Below are 15,308 nucleotides of genomic sequence, written 5' to 3' on the forward strand. Positions count from 1 at the left end.
TATTGCGAATGACATACAATGCTATCTATAATCAATACCATTGCTAACATTCAGGGGAGGACTCTGGCCCAATGCCTATCGAAGGTGGCAGAAAACTCAGACCTGGCTTTGTGGGGTTCGCACAACCTCCACCAAACCTGTAAGGCATTTCTCAACCTTGAGCAGGTTTCAGGGGGGACAAGCAGTGTGACCTTGCCAGTCTGGATGCCCACAAGCTGTTTTATACTGTGGAATGGACATTTATGAGGTACACCAAAAGATGGCTGCATTTCCCGATGTCGCTGATTGGGTGCATCAAGATCAGTAAAATGACAGCATTATCCAGGGTTCTGTATGTTCTGCAGCTTATGGTGATGCACATACTAGAGGCATTCTTTCATAGACTAAACGACTTACTCAGGTTGCTGTCCTGGGGCTTCAGGAGAGGTTGAATAAGTCTTGATGTCTTGAGGCTCCCGTAGGATGGTGTGGGAATACAGGTGCAATTTTAGAGCATATTATTGGGCATCCCACCTCCATCTCTTGGTCCCAGGGTTGGAGGAGGGAAGCATGGATTTTAAGATGTTTACCGAACCCCGTGACTCTGCTGGCACTTCCCCTAGTCTCAAGGAAAAAAAAAGAGTCCCTTCCCACTGCAAATCCAGATGATTCTGGATGTATGGGGCACATCTCCAGGGAAGAGGAGGGTAAATATATACTTTCTAGTCCCCTGGTACGCTGGAACAGTCCTGATGTGCTGGCCTTATTCAGATGAGGCAATGGAGGTGCTACTCCCCATTGTGTGGGAAACCTGTATGAGCATGACAGGATGGCAGGCTATGCACCCTTCAATGACAGGTGGGGTGTGTCTAGTAGCAGCTTTTTGGTGTACGCTGGGCTATCGTAAGGCTTGGCGAGGATTCCAGTAAGAACAAGAAACACACATACTGAACCAGACACTGCCAGATATGTGGGGGAACACTAAACTGATACCACGTCTATACATGCTACATGTCTCACGAACAGCTGAGCGCATAGTTAGTCTAAACCTCCAATTATATATATATAATTGGCTGCCAACACTTAAAACTAGAAATTGTTGGCTGCCATTTAGATGCCAGGGTACAGACACCCTGACCCCTTAGCTCTGGTGGTGGCGTCCTAGAGGGATCCCCTGAGCTAAAAAGCATTTATTTTTTATTTTTGCCATAATTCCAAGCTAGATAGTTATAGCTGGGAACTAGTTTCTAGAAAAACAACATTTATTTTACTTGCCTATATCTTTGGCGGATTTTGACGAATCTTCTCAAAATGTTAACAAAAAATTCCACAGTCACATCAGCTGCAGTCTGGAAAGTTTCTGGGTGATCCACCAAGCAGGGGCAGAAAAATAGAGGGACCCAAAATGCTTTTTCTCCATTCATTTTTCGACAAGAGGATTTTGAACAGTGATAGTGCTGAAACTGCTGGATGGAATTGCACCAGATTTGGCAGAAGGGTAGGTCCTACGTAAGAAAACAACCTTTTTTTGTGATCTGGTGTGAATCCATTCAGTGGTTTTCTTGTAATTAACTGGAAAGGGATTCAGATCTGTCATGACCCCTAAACAAAGCGTTGTGACTCCTCGAGCGAGAAAGAGCTGTGTGATTGACTGGCTGCAACTTGCTCAGAAAGTTGCCATCACTACTTTATTGGCTGGCAACTGTCTCAGGGAATACATTTTCAGTGAGAAATGAGTAGAAGGGGTCAGGATAGAGGTACTCTGAATCCATGAGGGTTATCAAAGGGTGTGTGATGAACCTAATATGAGTTTAAAAAGGTTAAAACCCCTTTTTTGTGACGGATCACAACTCTGTTGTAGTGCTCAATGCAGCCTCCCATATAACGTCATCAACCCTGACAATACAAAAAAATATATATATATATATATATATCTCTATATATATATATATATATATATATATATATTCACACACCAACTCATACACTAATACACACACTGTCAAACCCACTCAGACACTCACAGACCCACTCACAGGCCCAGATAGACACTTTTACACCCACTCAGAGACCCACTCAGTGACTCATGACCCCACTTACAAACTCAGTGACACACTCATGCACCCACTCAAGGACACAGTGACACTCATACATCCACTGAAAGACACAGTCTGTCAGACATCCATTCAGAGATCTACTCATACTCTTTCACACCCACTCACAGAGCAACAGAGACACTCATGCTCCCAATGACAGATGCACTGACACTTATACAGCCAGTCAAAGACCCATTCAGATACTCAGACACCCACTCAGAAATTCAGTCAGACACTTATACAGCCACTGAGAGACCAAGTCAATCACGTATACATCCGGTCACAGGCCCACTGACACACACATGCACCCACTCACAGATCTAGTGTCACTCACTCACCCACTCAAATACCCACTCAGATATTCATACACACATTCAGAGACCCACCCACACTCTCTCACACCCACTTACAAACCCATTCAGACACTCACGGACTCACTCACAGGCCTAGATAGACAAGTGTACACTCACTCAGAGACCCACTCAGGCACTCATGCATCTATTCACAGACCCACTGAGGCACTTATGCACCCACTCACAAACCTAGTAATACTCAGACACACAGAAACCAGTTCATAGACCCAGTCAGACACTCAGAAACTCATTTACAGTCCCTCTCACACTCTCTCACATCTACTTACAAACCCAGTCAGACACTCACAGACACACTCACAGACCCAGAACAACACTTCCATAACCACTCAGAGACCCACTCAGCCCTTCATGCACCCACTCACAAACTCAGTGACACACTCATGCATCCACTCACAGACTTAGTGATACTCATACACCCACTCAATACCCACTCAGACACTCATATACCCATTCACAGACCCACTCACACTCTCTCACACCCATTCACAGACCAGCCCTAAGGAAACTATAACTCGTTCCCTTGCCATGCACTGCTAATTACCCCACAAATTACAGCACTCATGACATCTTTGATAACATAGTTGATAATGTCATTGTAACATCTGCAATAAAATTATTGATCAGATAACTGTGCATGGTGGGGCGTGAGTTATAGTTACCTTAGGGCATGAGGTATAGTTACTTTAGACCACTCTGACTATTATAAGTGACATCCCTGAGACCTCAGTCTTGGATTGCATTTTTTGGTGTCCGTAGTACTATCACGGATTCACATATATATATATATCTATATATATATATATCTATATATATTTATATAAATCTATATATGCGTAGATAAAGATATTCTATATATACGTATATATAGATATTTTTATAGATAGATAGATAGATAGATAGATAGATAGATAGATAGATAGATAGATAGATAGATAGATAGATAGATAGATAGATATAGCAGTCAGGCTCAACTCAGAGGCAATGTGTAAAATATTTGTACCAACACACACAGGAATACAGTTTAGAAGAATAGCTAATATTTACCTAAATCAAACAAGACCGCAATGACAAAAATCCAACATACACAAGCAAAGTTATGACTTTCTCAAATAAAAAGTCTTAATCCATAGAAATAAATGGATGCGTTGTTTTTACACAAAGTACCTGGTTTGCATCAAAAATAAAGCCGCACGGGCAAGCGAGTGTCAGAAAAGTCAGCAATGTATTGATTACTTGCTCTCAAGTGAGGCCGTGCATCATTTCTCCTCCGATCGGGTAGGCAATGTGTGTTTTTTCTCTCCAGCAGAAGAGCAATGCTTCCCTTTCCGGATGGGCAATGTCGGGTCCGCGCAGGTTCACAATGATTTTGACGCAAGGAAATGATGCATACGAAATTCTGGCACATAGTGGTGAGGAGCCACGCTGTGTCGGTGATGTGTCGATTTTGGCAGTTTCACACAGGTATTGCGTTGATTTCCCAGCTCTGATTCAGGTGGAACGCCAATTTCAGATGCTGCATTAATTTTTCTCCCTCACAGCTCCAGTACATGAACTTCAGTCTTGATTGTACCAGCTTCTCCTTTCCAGGGCCCAGGGACTGCATTGGGCACAACTTGGCAGGGTAGGAGTCTTAGCAAGAGAGTTCAGGAGCTGACAGAGAAAGCATTTGATGTCCTCGAGACTTCAGAACAGGGGACATGCTCGGTCCAAGCCCTTGGAGACACTTCACAAGCGGGAAAACACAGCAAAGTCCAGTCTTTGTCCTCTCTCAGGTGGAAACAACAACTGCAGGCCAACCCAGCAAAGCAGACTTACAGGCAAAGGGGCAGTACTCCACTTCTAGCTCTTCAGCTTTTATCCTTGGCAGAGGTTCTTCTTGATCCAGAAGTAATCTAAAAGTCTGGGGTTTTCGGTCCACCACTTCTTGCCTTTCAAGTAGTAAAACTTCAAAGGGAAGTCTCTGTTGTTCACAAGATCCTGCCTTGCCCAGGCCTGGCTCCAGACACACACCAGGGGGTTGGAAACTGCATTGTTTAAGGACAGGCACAGCCTTTTCAGGTTTTGAGTGTCAGCCCCTCCCTCCCCACTCTAGCCCTGGAGACTCATCAGGATATGCAGGACCCTCCTAAGCTCCATTTGTGTCACTCTCCAGAGGGAATTTACAAACATCCCAACCGTCAGTCTGATTGAGACATGGATTCCACAGGCAGAGGCACCGAATGGTTAGGTAAGAAAACACCCATTTTCTAAAAGTGGCATTTTCAAACTGATAATCTAAAAAAAACACAATTTAAAAAATGTATTTTTAAATTGTGAGTTCTGATACCCCAAACTCCATATTTCCCTCTGCTCCCAATAGGAAAGATATTTAAATGCAGCGCCCATGTAAACCTATGGGGAAATGGTGAAAACCGAGTTTGGTAGTATTTCACTATCAGGACATGTAAAACACATAAGTACATGTCCCACCTTTAACGTGCACTACACCCTGTCCATGCAGCTACCTAGGGCCTACCTAAGGGGTGACTTCTATGTACAAAAGGGGAAGGTTTGGGCCTGGCAAGTGGGTACACTAGCCAGGTCAAATTGGCAGTGCAAGCCGGCACACACAGATGCTGCAGTGGCAGGTCTGGAACATATCCACAGGGCTACTCAGGTGGGTGGCACAATCAGTGCTTCAGGCCCATTAGTAGCATTTGATTTACAGGCCCTGGGCACCTCTAGTGAACTTTACTGAAGACTTACTAGTAAATCAAATAGGCCAATCGGGGTAAAGCCAATCACACATACAGTTTACAAAGAGAGCCCTTGCACTTTAGCACTGGTCAGCATTGGTAAAGTGCCCATAGTACTGAAACCAGCAAAAACAAAGTCCAGAACGCAGTCAAAAATACAGGAAGCAGAGCCAAACAAAAGGAGAAACCACGCCAAGGATGTCAGGTCTAACAGGACCCGTTTCACACATAATACCACATGAAAGGGGAGATGCTGTAGGTATTCCCATGCAACACCCATGGAACCCAAAGAAATCTGATGCATTCCCAGATTTATAAGTCTGAGAATATGTCAGATTCCTATGCCACCTCAGGGGTGGTGCAAGAATGATGCAATCAGAGAAAATATCTTTATTTCTCCCCATATTTTCTCGTTCTATGTGTGCTGCATTCTGTAGAACACATAGATAGAGGAAACACCTTTTGTGATTGTTTTTGTGATGGAAGGTGTCCCTCCCTCTACATAAACAATCATTCTCACAATGCAGGCACCCAGGGTGTAAAGGTTGTGCATAGGCGCTAGGCAGCAATTTGTGTACTAGCATAACAGGAGAGGTCAGAAATGTGCCGCATCTCATAGATACTAATAAACACAAATTAGGTCAACTTGGGGGAAGTATGTGCCTAAACTCCCATGGCATTTAAAAAGAACAAGCCGTTCGTGTAGGCTGCAACACGAATGGCTTTTTCTTTTGAACACAGACTGGAAAAGACGTCTAAAGGCAAAATACAGGAATGTCTTTCATGCTATAAAAACACTGAAAGAGGTTTGCCCAATCAAAGAGACTATATGCTGCCAGTACCAGGAATTATAGAAGTGAGGAGACATATTCTATGAATCATTAGGAATCGCTCAAAAAAAGACTTATGATAAAAATAATAGGTGCTAGAAGAATCATTCAGTCCTGAGGATGACCCACCAATAATTTATGTCTTGATATAGGGTCGAAACGTTGACTACATTATATGTGGATTATATATGAATGACTTCAAGACACCTGGAATGAAGGGGTCTTTTTGAAGTTCACTTTCTTCCTACATGCTTTTAACCACATTTGTATATTGTATATAACACTTTGGCACCCAAATCACTTTATCACTTTCACTGCGTCGTATAAATTGGGAGCACCTATTCCGTAATGAAGATTTTATGATTAAAATAAATATTTTTTCATTAGATTGAAAAATAAATGGTGATATAAATTAATTTGAATTTTTCACAGATTTTTAAAATAATAGGTTTTTATTGCTATTTTTAAATGACATGGGAGTTTTGGCATATACTTCCCCCAAGTTGACCTAATTTGTGCTTATTAGTGTTTAAATTACCCAGGTCTAAGGGTTATATGGGTTTGCCTCATTTCGTATAATAAGTATCTCATAGATACAACACATTTCTGCCCTTTCTATGTGGCGCAGGGCGTCGCAGCAAGGTACTTGCTGTGCCGCCCTGCACCATGGGCCTCGTAAATGAGGCCCTTTATTTTCAGTTTATCAACAACAGTGCAAAAAAAACCAGAACAATTGATCTGTTTTGGTGGTTTCCTTCAACAGAACAATAGAGTCTCACTGTCTAGAGTACCCATTTTTAAACTGCTGTACACCAATTAGTCCCTCATCACTGTTCATGTGAGCAGCAACAAGACTGCATGTTCATTCATATAAAGCTGTTGAATGTTATCCACTATTTTTAATTATTTTCCTTTCATATTCTTTATATATCAGTATAATAATTAACTCATTTTTTCGACAGTACAAGTAATGTTACACATCCAGTCCAAAACAGTGTGAGTCAAGTTTGCTTGCACCAGTGTAAATGAAATCCAAGTCAGATCCTCAGTGCTCAAAGCCCCAGGAATCCACTGCTTAAGAATCACCAGTCCTAGACATAAAACAAGGAGTGCTCGGTTATAGAGAAATGCTTCCCTAATGGGTAGTGGTAGTCCAAATTGAGGGAGAAAATATAAGGAAAATTCCTTCATCAATTCATCAAGTTCATCAGCTAAGTATCAGTGAGGTCTCATGTTATAATACTACATTCACATTTTATTAAATTTTCTTTGTAACATACAGTACCCTAGCCACCGCGTTTCATCCAAAGAAGCACTTCATCAGAGCTATAAATTTAAAAACATACATCAAAATAGTACACAATAAAATGTATAACATATAACAATTATCATACATTACATCATTTATCACACAACAATATGCATATATAAATACTTAAACACATGGCTCCCCTATATATCACCCACAATAATCCTAACCCATTTAGAATCCGGTGCCAGAAGCATAAATTTACATCATTATATTTATAAAGTGTGAAAAAATGAAAGTGATATTTGTTTAACCCAATTTAATTATCCAAAGAAGAAAATCAAAAACATTTATGTTGCAGTATTTTTGTCCTAATATATTCTTCATAGTTACACTGGGTACTAAGAATATGACCCAACTTCAATCATAACCATATTCTACTTACTTGTATCATAATGCTTGTATTCTTTCTGTCAGCAAGATTCCCCACAATTCAATACAAAGGAGAAATAGTAGCTTGCCCAATTAAGAGCCAAAGCAAAAACATATAAACACTTAGATATCTCATTAGAATAACCCAACCAACTCTCCTCCCTCAAACAACCAAACCGACCTGAATTGGCTGACCAGCACCAAATGAAAAGGTCAAGCATCATCGGTCATATCATCCCGATATACCTTCCTATGCTCCCAAGCACCTATCACATTAAGGAGTAAAAATATCCAGTCACATTCTCCCATTCTTTCAATGTGTGAAGAGCTTTTAACCAATAGGAGTGTGGATAACCACCCAATCACAATCCATGATATGGCTAAAGTTTGTTTAAAACATTTTCTACAATTTCTTTCAATAATCATTTCTACTGACCAGTAAGACACTGTAATCAGTTCATCATGAAATGTTCCTTTCTTGGAACTATAATGATCAAAAGCAGTTATTACAACCCAGTTCACAGATAAGTGATCTATTTCAAATTATTTAGAAAGCACATAACATTGACACACATTAAAATGTTTTAGTTATAAATCATGATTCTACATTATTTTGTAGACTGCAAACTACAAATAAATGTATGAGATATATTTTCATGTCTTATTGATATTAAGTAAAAGAAGGAGGAATGTAGTATAACACTTACATAATGGTCATAATACGGCCGGCGACGGTCTACTGGTGGGAGCTGCGCCACCTTACAGCCATCCGCCGGCATGGCCACAGCCGGATTTCGGTCATCCTTCTGGCAGAAAACCAGCCGTGGTCATAATACGGTAGATGGCTGGTAGCCACCGTAACAGTCTTTTGGCGACCGTTACCATGGCGGTAGGCATTTTTTACCGCCCATGACATAATGAGGGCCTCTGTTTTTTATGATCTTCAAAGTGCAATTTCAAAAGCATACAATGTGCAAGATCACAATTTCTAAAGCGCAGATGGTGTTTTTTTAATCCATAAAGTGTAAATGAAAAGGCATACACTGTGCAAATTCACAATTTCTAAAGTGCAGGTGCAATTCCTAATGTGTAGAATCGCAATTACCAATGTGTAAGTTCAATTTCTAAATTGGATTCATGTATACAAATAATGCCATGTTTTATGTTGTTAAAGTGCAATTGACAAGGCACATAGAAAATGTGTAATCAAAGTTGTTGAAATGGAATTATAATTACCCCCAAAGGCCTCACAAAATATATTCTATGGTGTGCTTTCAGCAGCAATACAAAAATAGTCACCCAGTTGTTCTATTATACTCTTGCACCTGACACAGATCTTAATTTAAAATGTTTACACTCATAATTTCCTAATTTGAAACTCCATAATTCCTCCTACCATTCGTGTCAGACAGAAATAGGTAGTTTAACTTTGTGTCTTCATTAAATCAATATTACATATTTGTATTTGAGGACTTACGCATCATATAATATAAGGTAGGGGTGGGTTTCATAAATGGACATGTAAATCAGCATTCAGGTTATGTCGAAAGGTTGGCGGAGCTAGCGGAACACTATGCGGAACTCCGTGAAGCGGTTAATAAAATCTGTGAGCTCTGCAGAATTCTGCTATCAGGTGCAGTTGCTTGGCAAGCCCAATTGTGCTACATTTTCATGATGGGAGCGCAATTTGCGTTCTCGTGTTGCAAGTATTGTAGAAACCACACCACTTGGTTTGCGTGGGCATTGCCATTTTGTTCTCTCTGTTTCTGTGCATGGTTCAGGGCCTAACTTTTAATCCATCTTTTCAATCCTACAATTTTCTAAATTATCCACCTCTCATTTTTCTTTATTTTATCAGTGTGTGTCTTTGTGTTTGTGTATTTTACATTTCTGTCATTTTGTTGGTGTGGTTGTTGTGACTTTTTGAATACTTTTTTTATTTTTTTGCTTTTCCCTTTATTTTTTAATATTTGTTTTTTTCTTTCTTCCCCTTTCTTTTCCCCACCCAGTTCCAGGGCAGAGTGCGAGAGAGGGAGTGGTGGCACCAATGCGGCTGCTAGTTGCATATCTTGTGGGCGTTTGCGCCATCAACGGATGCAGATCCACCCCATTTTCACTGAGGCAGAGATGGCAGCACTTGCCTTTTTTTGTGCAGCGCCATCGCCATTCCATGCTGGTAGCAGGCAGAAGGCATGCGAGTGGTTATACCTTTCTGGAGCGTCGACTGCTGTGGGGGAGGGTGCACTGGTTGGTTTGTCTGGACATTGGGGTCCAGCACACCCAGCAGCAGTTGATGTACCATTGGGTGGGCCTGCTCGACCTGCAGGGCATTGAGGTGTAGGGGCTTGGTGAGTAATATTTATTTATTGTGTGTTTTCCACAGTGCTATTTTTTTTCTTATAGTGGTGCTGACTCTCAGAGGTAGGCTAAGGGTATGTAATCTAGTTTGAGCTAGCAAGGTGAGTCATCACTTTCTAATTGTACTTGGCGGTAGGTGTTTTGGCTGATTATGTAGAAAGCCATGCAGACAGAGACTCCTCCTGTCACCAAGAATAGGATAATTGTAGTAGTAAAAAGTAATATCAGGGAGTTAGCATTCCCTTCTCTGTGTCTTTCTTTATGTAATTTATGCAGTCCCTCCCAATTTCCTAGTGATTTGTAGTATATCATCATAGTATGGAAAATGGAGGCTGAGTAGCCCCTTTAAAGGTACTCGAGAAGTAGACCATTGAGTGTAATATGAAGGTACGTGGTTGTAAATGTTAAGTATTTGCAAGGCCCTTTGCACTGCTGGAAGTTACATTTAGAGATGGTACGGCAGCGCACACTGCAGGACCATATTTACAAGACCATGTAAAGCCACCCTGTGTGGCTCTTCATGGCCTTGTAAATGTGGACTTAGTCAAAGCACTGCAAGTCACTGCTTTGACTCACCATGCGACAGAGAGGCATGCCAGGGGTGTTTCGGTAGGCGTTGCCATTTAACACCCATGTCATTTGACACATACCCAGATTTACAAGGATTTGTTATTCCAGGAATGTGTCAAAAGCCTACCCCTCCCCAGTGGAGGCATAAGGGAGACACAACAAATACCTTTGTTTTTCCTTATTTTTTCCTGCATTCTGCAGCACGCATAGAAAAAATAAAACTCCTCTTGTGATTGTTTTTTTGCAGGAAGGGGTCCCTTCTTGCACAAAAAAAAATCATCCCCTCAATACAGGCACTCTAGCATCATGGTGCAGGGGTGCCTGCATTGTCTCATGGCAGCCCATTGTGCACCAATGCAGGGGAAAAGGACAGGAATGCGCCATATCTTGTAGTTATGGCACAATCCTGCCCTTTTCTTTTGATGCAGTGCAGCACAGCAAGAAGGTGTGCGGCGCTGCCCTGTGTCAAAAGTTTGTAAATATAGCCCAACGTTTAGGACATTTGGAGTAGGGCTTAGGTGTAGGAATTAGGAAGCTGAAAGTAATAGGTCAACTGGAGTTAAGTCATACTCATACTAGGCGATCTGATTTAGAAAAGTAAAATGTTACTCTGTTTGCCTCTGCTTATCAAAGTATTTTTGGGGAGATTAACTGTACCAATAGTATAAAGTAGTATACATACTTTATTTGGTCGTCAGCAACCATCAAAGTGAAAACAACATTTAATTACATTTGAAATATCCATAAAAAGATCATACAAATCAATTAAAATACACTTCAACAATATACAATCACATCATTCTTTAATCAAAAATCAATATTCCTTAAAAAAGCAAATAATTCTACTAATTCACACTCATGATCCTCTCAAATGTTAAAGTACCCTGGAAACTCTGACTCCCAACTGAACACGTTATTTCTATTTGCCAGGAGCCCTCATCAACATACATCATGAGATACAACTGCATCAAATAAAATAGATAAATGCAATAACAAAAATTACAAGCTAATAACAATCAGATGATGTTAAAAACGTATAACGCCTATGCCAAATTGTCATTAAAAATCTGCTTACTACAAAAACAGTTAATTCTGTTGTGTCATATTTTAAAATCCTTAAGGTTTGTAGGTAATGTGACATCTCAAGCCACAAATAAATTGGATAAATCTATTTACTGTGTGGTTTGCTGTACTCAGGTAAAAAAATATAAACATTGTCTTCGGTTTTGTTCGCTAAGCCTCATGCAGTCATATGCTCAAAGTTATGTCCCTGTGCCATTTACTATTGAGGAATCTCAGTGGAAGTGTGCCGATCCAAAACCAAATATACAAGCTTTTGACGAGAGTGGGAGAGATAGGGGGTTATTCTAACTTTGGAGGAGGTGTTAATCCGTCCCAAAAGTGACAGAAAAGTGACGGATTTACCACCAGCCGTATTACGAGTCCATTATATCCTATGGAACTCGTAATACGGCTGGTGGTATATCCGTCACTTTACCGTCACTTTTGGGACGGATTAACACTCCTCCAAAGTTAGAATAACCCCCATAGTGTCAAGGAATGGTTCAAAGCTTGGAAAGAACTTAATTTCCATGAACTTTCTTACTCCGCAATTCTGTGTAAATCTAGATCCAAAGAGAGTGGAGTAAGTGGAGTGCTTGCTGGTAGTATTAACAACTTCTTTACAATTTGATTTTCTGCAGTAACTAGGCATCCTATGCTATTATGGCCCCAAATCTATGTGCCAAATAAGGCGGGTCCTTTTGCTTTGGCTTGATAAACTGCTAACGCTGGAGAAACAGATCGGCAGGTGGTGTGCTTATGGACCCTGGTGATAGCATTTGATCTGTGCTCTATCATTAGGGAGGACTTAGTTAGCTACGATGACCATTTGAGATCACTAGGTAATGTGACCCTAAATAGTTGAATTTGACCCTTTCTAATGTTTCATTACCTACTCAAATTGGCATGTTCCTGGTTCCATTCTGAGCAAAAATCATATATTTGGTCTTCCCTACATTCAGCTCCAGGCCTCTAGATGTACAAAAATTCATAAATTTGTTGATGAGGGCCTGGAGCCTCATTGACGTTTTAGATACCAGTAGGCAGTCGTCGGCAAAGAGTAGAATTTTGATTTTTACATTGTTCACTGTAGGAGAACCGTTTTTGCAGTTTAGGAGTTCCTTCACAGCATCATTCATATAAAGCGTGAATAATGTAGGCACAAGCACACACCCTTGACGAGCACCATGTCTGATGGTGATCCTGTCAGTTCTGTCCTGTTACCAGAAGGCACCTGCGCGTAATTCTTTGAACATAATTTGATAATCAATTCAAGCAACTTTGAGGAAACCCCCATATTCGACAACACTTGCCACAGCATGTTACGTGGGATAGAGTCAAACGCAGCCTTAAGATCTACAAAGGCTGCATAAAGCCTTTGTTTTGCTAAGAACACAAATATCGAGTACAGACCCACCAACCTAACAACCTGGTCTGTGATGCTGGTCATAGGGTGAAAGCCTGCCTGTAAGGGGGTCAGGACTTTCTCATCTTCAACCCACAGTAGCAATTTTTCTAAAACTTGTCTAGAGAAGATTTTCTGGAGGTTGTCAATAAGACGTATGGGTCTGTAATTTGAGGGAAAAGTAGCATCGCTTTTTTATAGATTGGGATGATCTAAGCACCCTTCCATATCTCAGGTATATCCCCTCCCTTAGAAATAGCATCAGATAGCAAATTTATGTAACTGCTCCAAGCGAATGTCTCAGATTCATAAAGGTCACCTTGAATTTTGTCCAGACTGAGGGCCTTGGTGCTTCTCAGGGCAGTAATTGCCTTTACTGTATCAGCAAGGCTAAAGAATACTGGACCTTCAGATCCCCTTTCTTTCGTGCTCAAGTGCAGAATCCTTAGCATGTACCTCTTCCTCACTGCTTTCAAGCTCAGATAATCCCTCAGGGGCAAATATGTGGGTAAAGTGGGAGACCCGACTATCAGGATTAATATGCTAGTGATGAGGGCTCATACTGTCAGACACTGTTGTAGCCACCAACTTCCAGAAAGACTGCGGCCGCCATTACAACACTGGTGGTAAAAGGCGCTTACCACCGTGCAGAAGATCGCCAACACACCGCTGCAGCAGCAGAATTCCACCACAGCTATTATGACCCACATCTCAGAATCCGCCAAAAGTCAGACACCCACACAAGTCCGCCACACCAAAGGTCAATGATAAACTGGCAAAAACAAAACCGATACGGTCACGCCAACAGAAATACGCCCACACTATCACGACACACGAATCCACGTGGCGGTCTTTCAACCGCGGTATTCCATTGGCGGTACACACCGCCACGCTCTAAATACACACACACATACAAAACACAGCCACATTGGACAATTCCAAATACACACACCTGATACACACACATGGTAAAGACACCCCAGGTTCTTGGAGGAGGAGCTCAGGGTCATGGTGGAGGAAATCATCCGGGTAGAGCCACAGCTATTCGGATCACAGGTGCAGCACACCTAAATTGCAAGGAAAATGGAGCTATGGTGAAATTGGGAGGACATCAGGAAGAGGTGGAACGACCTACGGGGGAAGGTGCGTTCCGTGGTCCCAAGACACAACATCGCGGTCGCCTCCTGGGCAGCAGGGCTGATGCTGGCGGTCCTGTCTGGGCCAGCGAGGCTGCTGGCGGTCTCCTCCTGGGCAGCGGGGGGCTGATGCTGGCGGTTCTGTCTGGGCCAGTGGGCTGATGCTGGCGGTCCTGTCTGGGCCAGCAGGGCTGATGCTGACGGTCCTGTCTGGGCCAGCGGGGCTGGCCTGATGCTTGCAGTCCTGTCTGGGCCAGTGGGGCTGCTGGCGGTCGCCTCCTGAGAAGCGGGGCTGATGCTGGCGGTCCTGTCTGGGCCAGTGGGACTGCTGGCGGTTGCCTCCTGGGCAGCGGACCTGATGCTGGCAGTCCTGCCTGGGCCAGCGGGGCTGCTGGCGGTCGCCTCCTGGGCAGCGGGGCTGATGGCGGTCTTCTCCGCCGTGCTGATCTTCTCAGACTTGCCGGGTTTCTTGTGCCCCTTCCCCACCTTGGAAGGTGTCACAGCAGACTCCACACTCCCACCTGTACCCCTGGGAGCGGCTTTGGTGGCTGGTGTCTTCCCCCTCTCCCGCCGGGCACTACCCAACTTTTGATGCTTGACAGGTGGGGGACTGTCCGTGCTGTGGCTCCTTGCCACACTGGCTACCCTGCTACCTGGTGCACTCCAGAATCCAGTGACTACTGGCACCACTGGTCCCGCCGATGTTGTGGCTGATGTGCTAGGTTGGGACCTGGAGAGTCGGGCCCTAGGAGACTGACGGGGTGGGAGAGGTGAGGGAAAGAGGTCAAGGGTGGCCAGGAAAATTTCTTAGGAACACTGGGACGGGTAGATGGAGGGGGTTTGGGAGTGGAGGAAGAGGTTGTGGTTGTAGGAGGTGTACGTTTGGTGACTTTGGGTGAAGGTGCATGCGCTGGAGGCTGTCGTGAGGTGGATGGCTGTTGGGTGGGTGTGTGCCTGCGTTTGTGTACCTTGAAGGTGGCGTCACAGACACACTGGGAGAGGACACAGCGGATGTCTGAATGGTAGTGGGGGTGTTGACTGCACGTGAGCGGGGTGTGGTGGTAGGTGTGCTGGTGATGGAA

The sequence above is a fragment of the Pleurodeles waltl genome, chromosome 2_2, assembly GCF_031143425.1.
Source record: "Pleurodeles waltl isolate 20211129_DDA chromosome 2_2, aPleWal1.hap1.20221129, whole genome shotgun sequence".
NCBI classification, from domain to species: Eukaryota; Metazoa; Chordata; class Amphibia; order Caudata; family Salamandridae; genus Pleurodeles; species Pleurodeles waltl.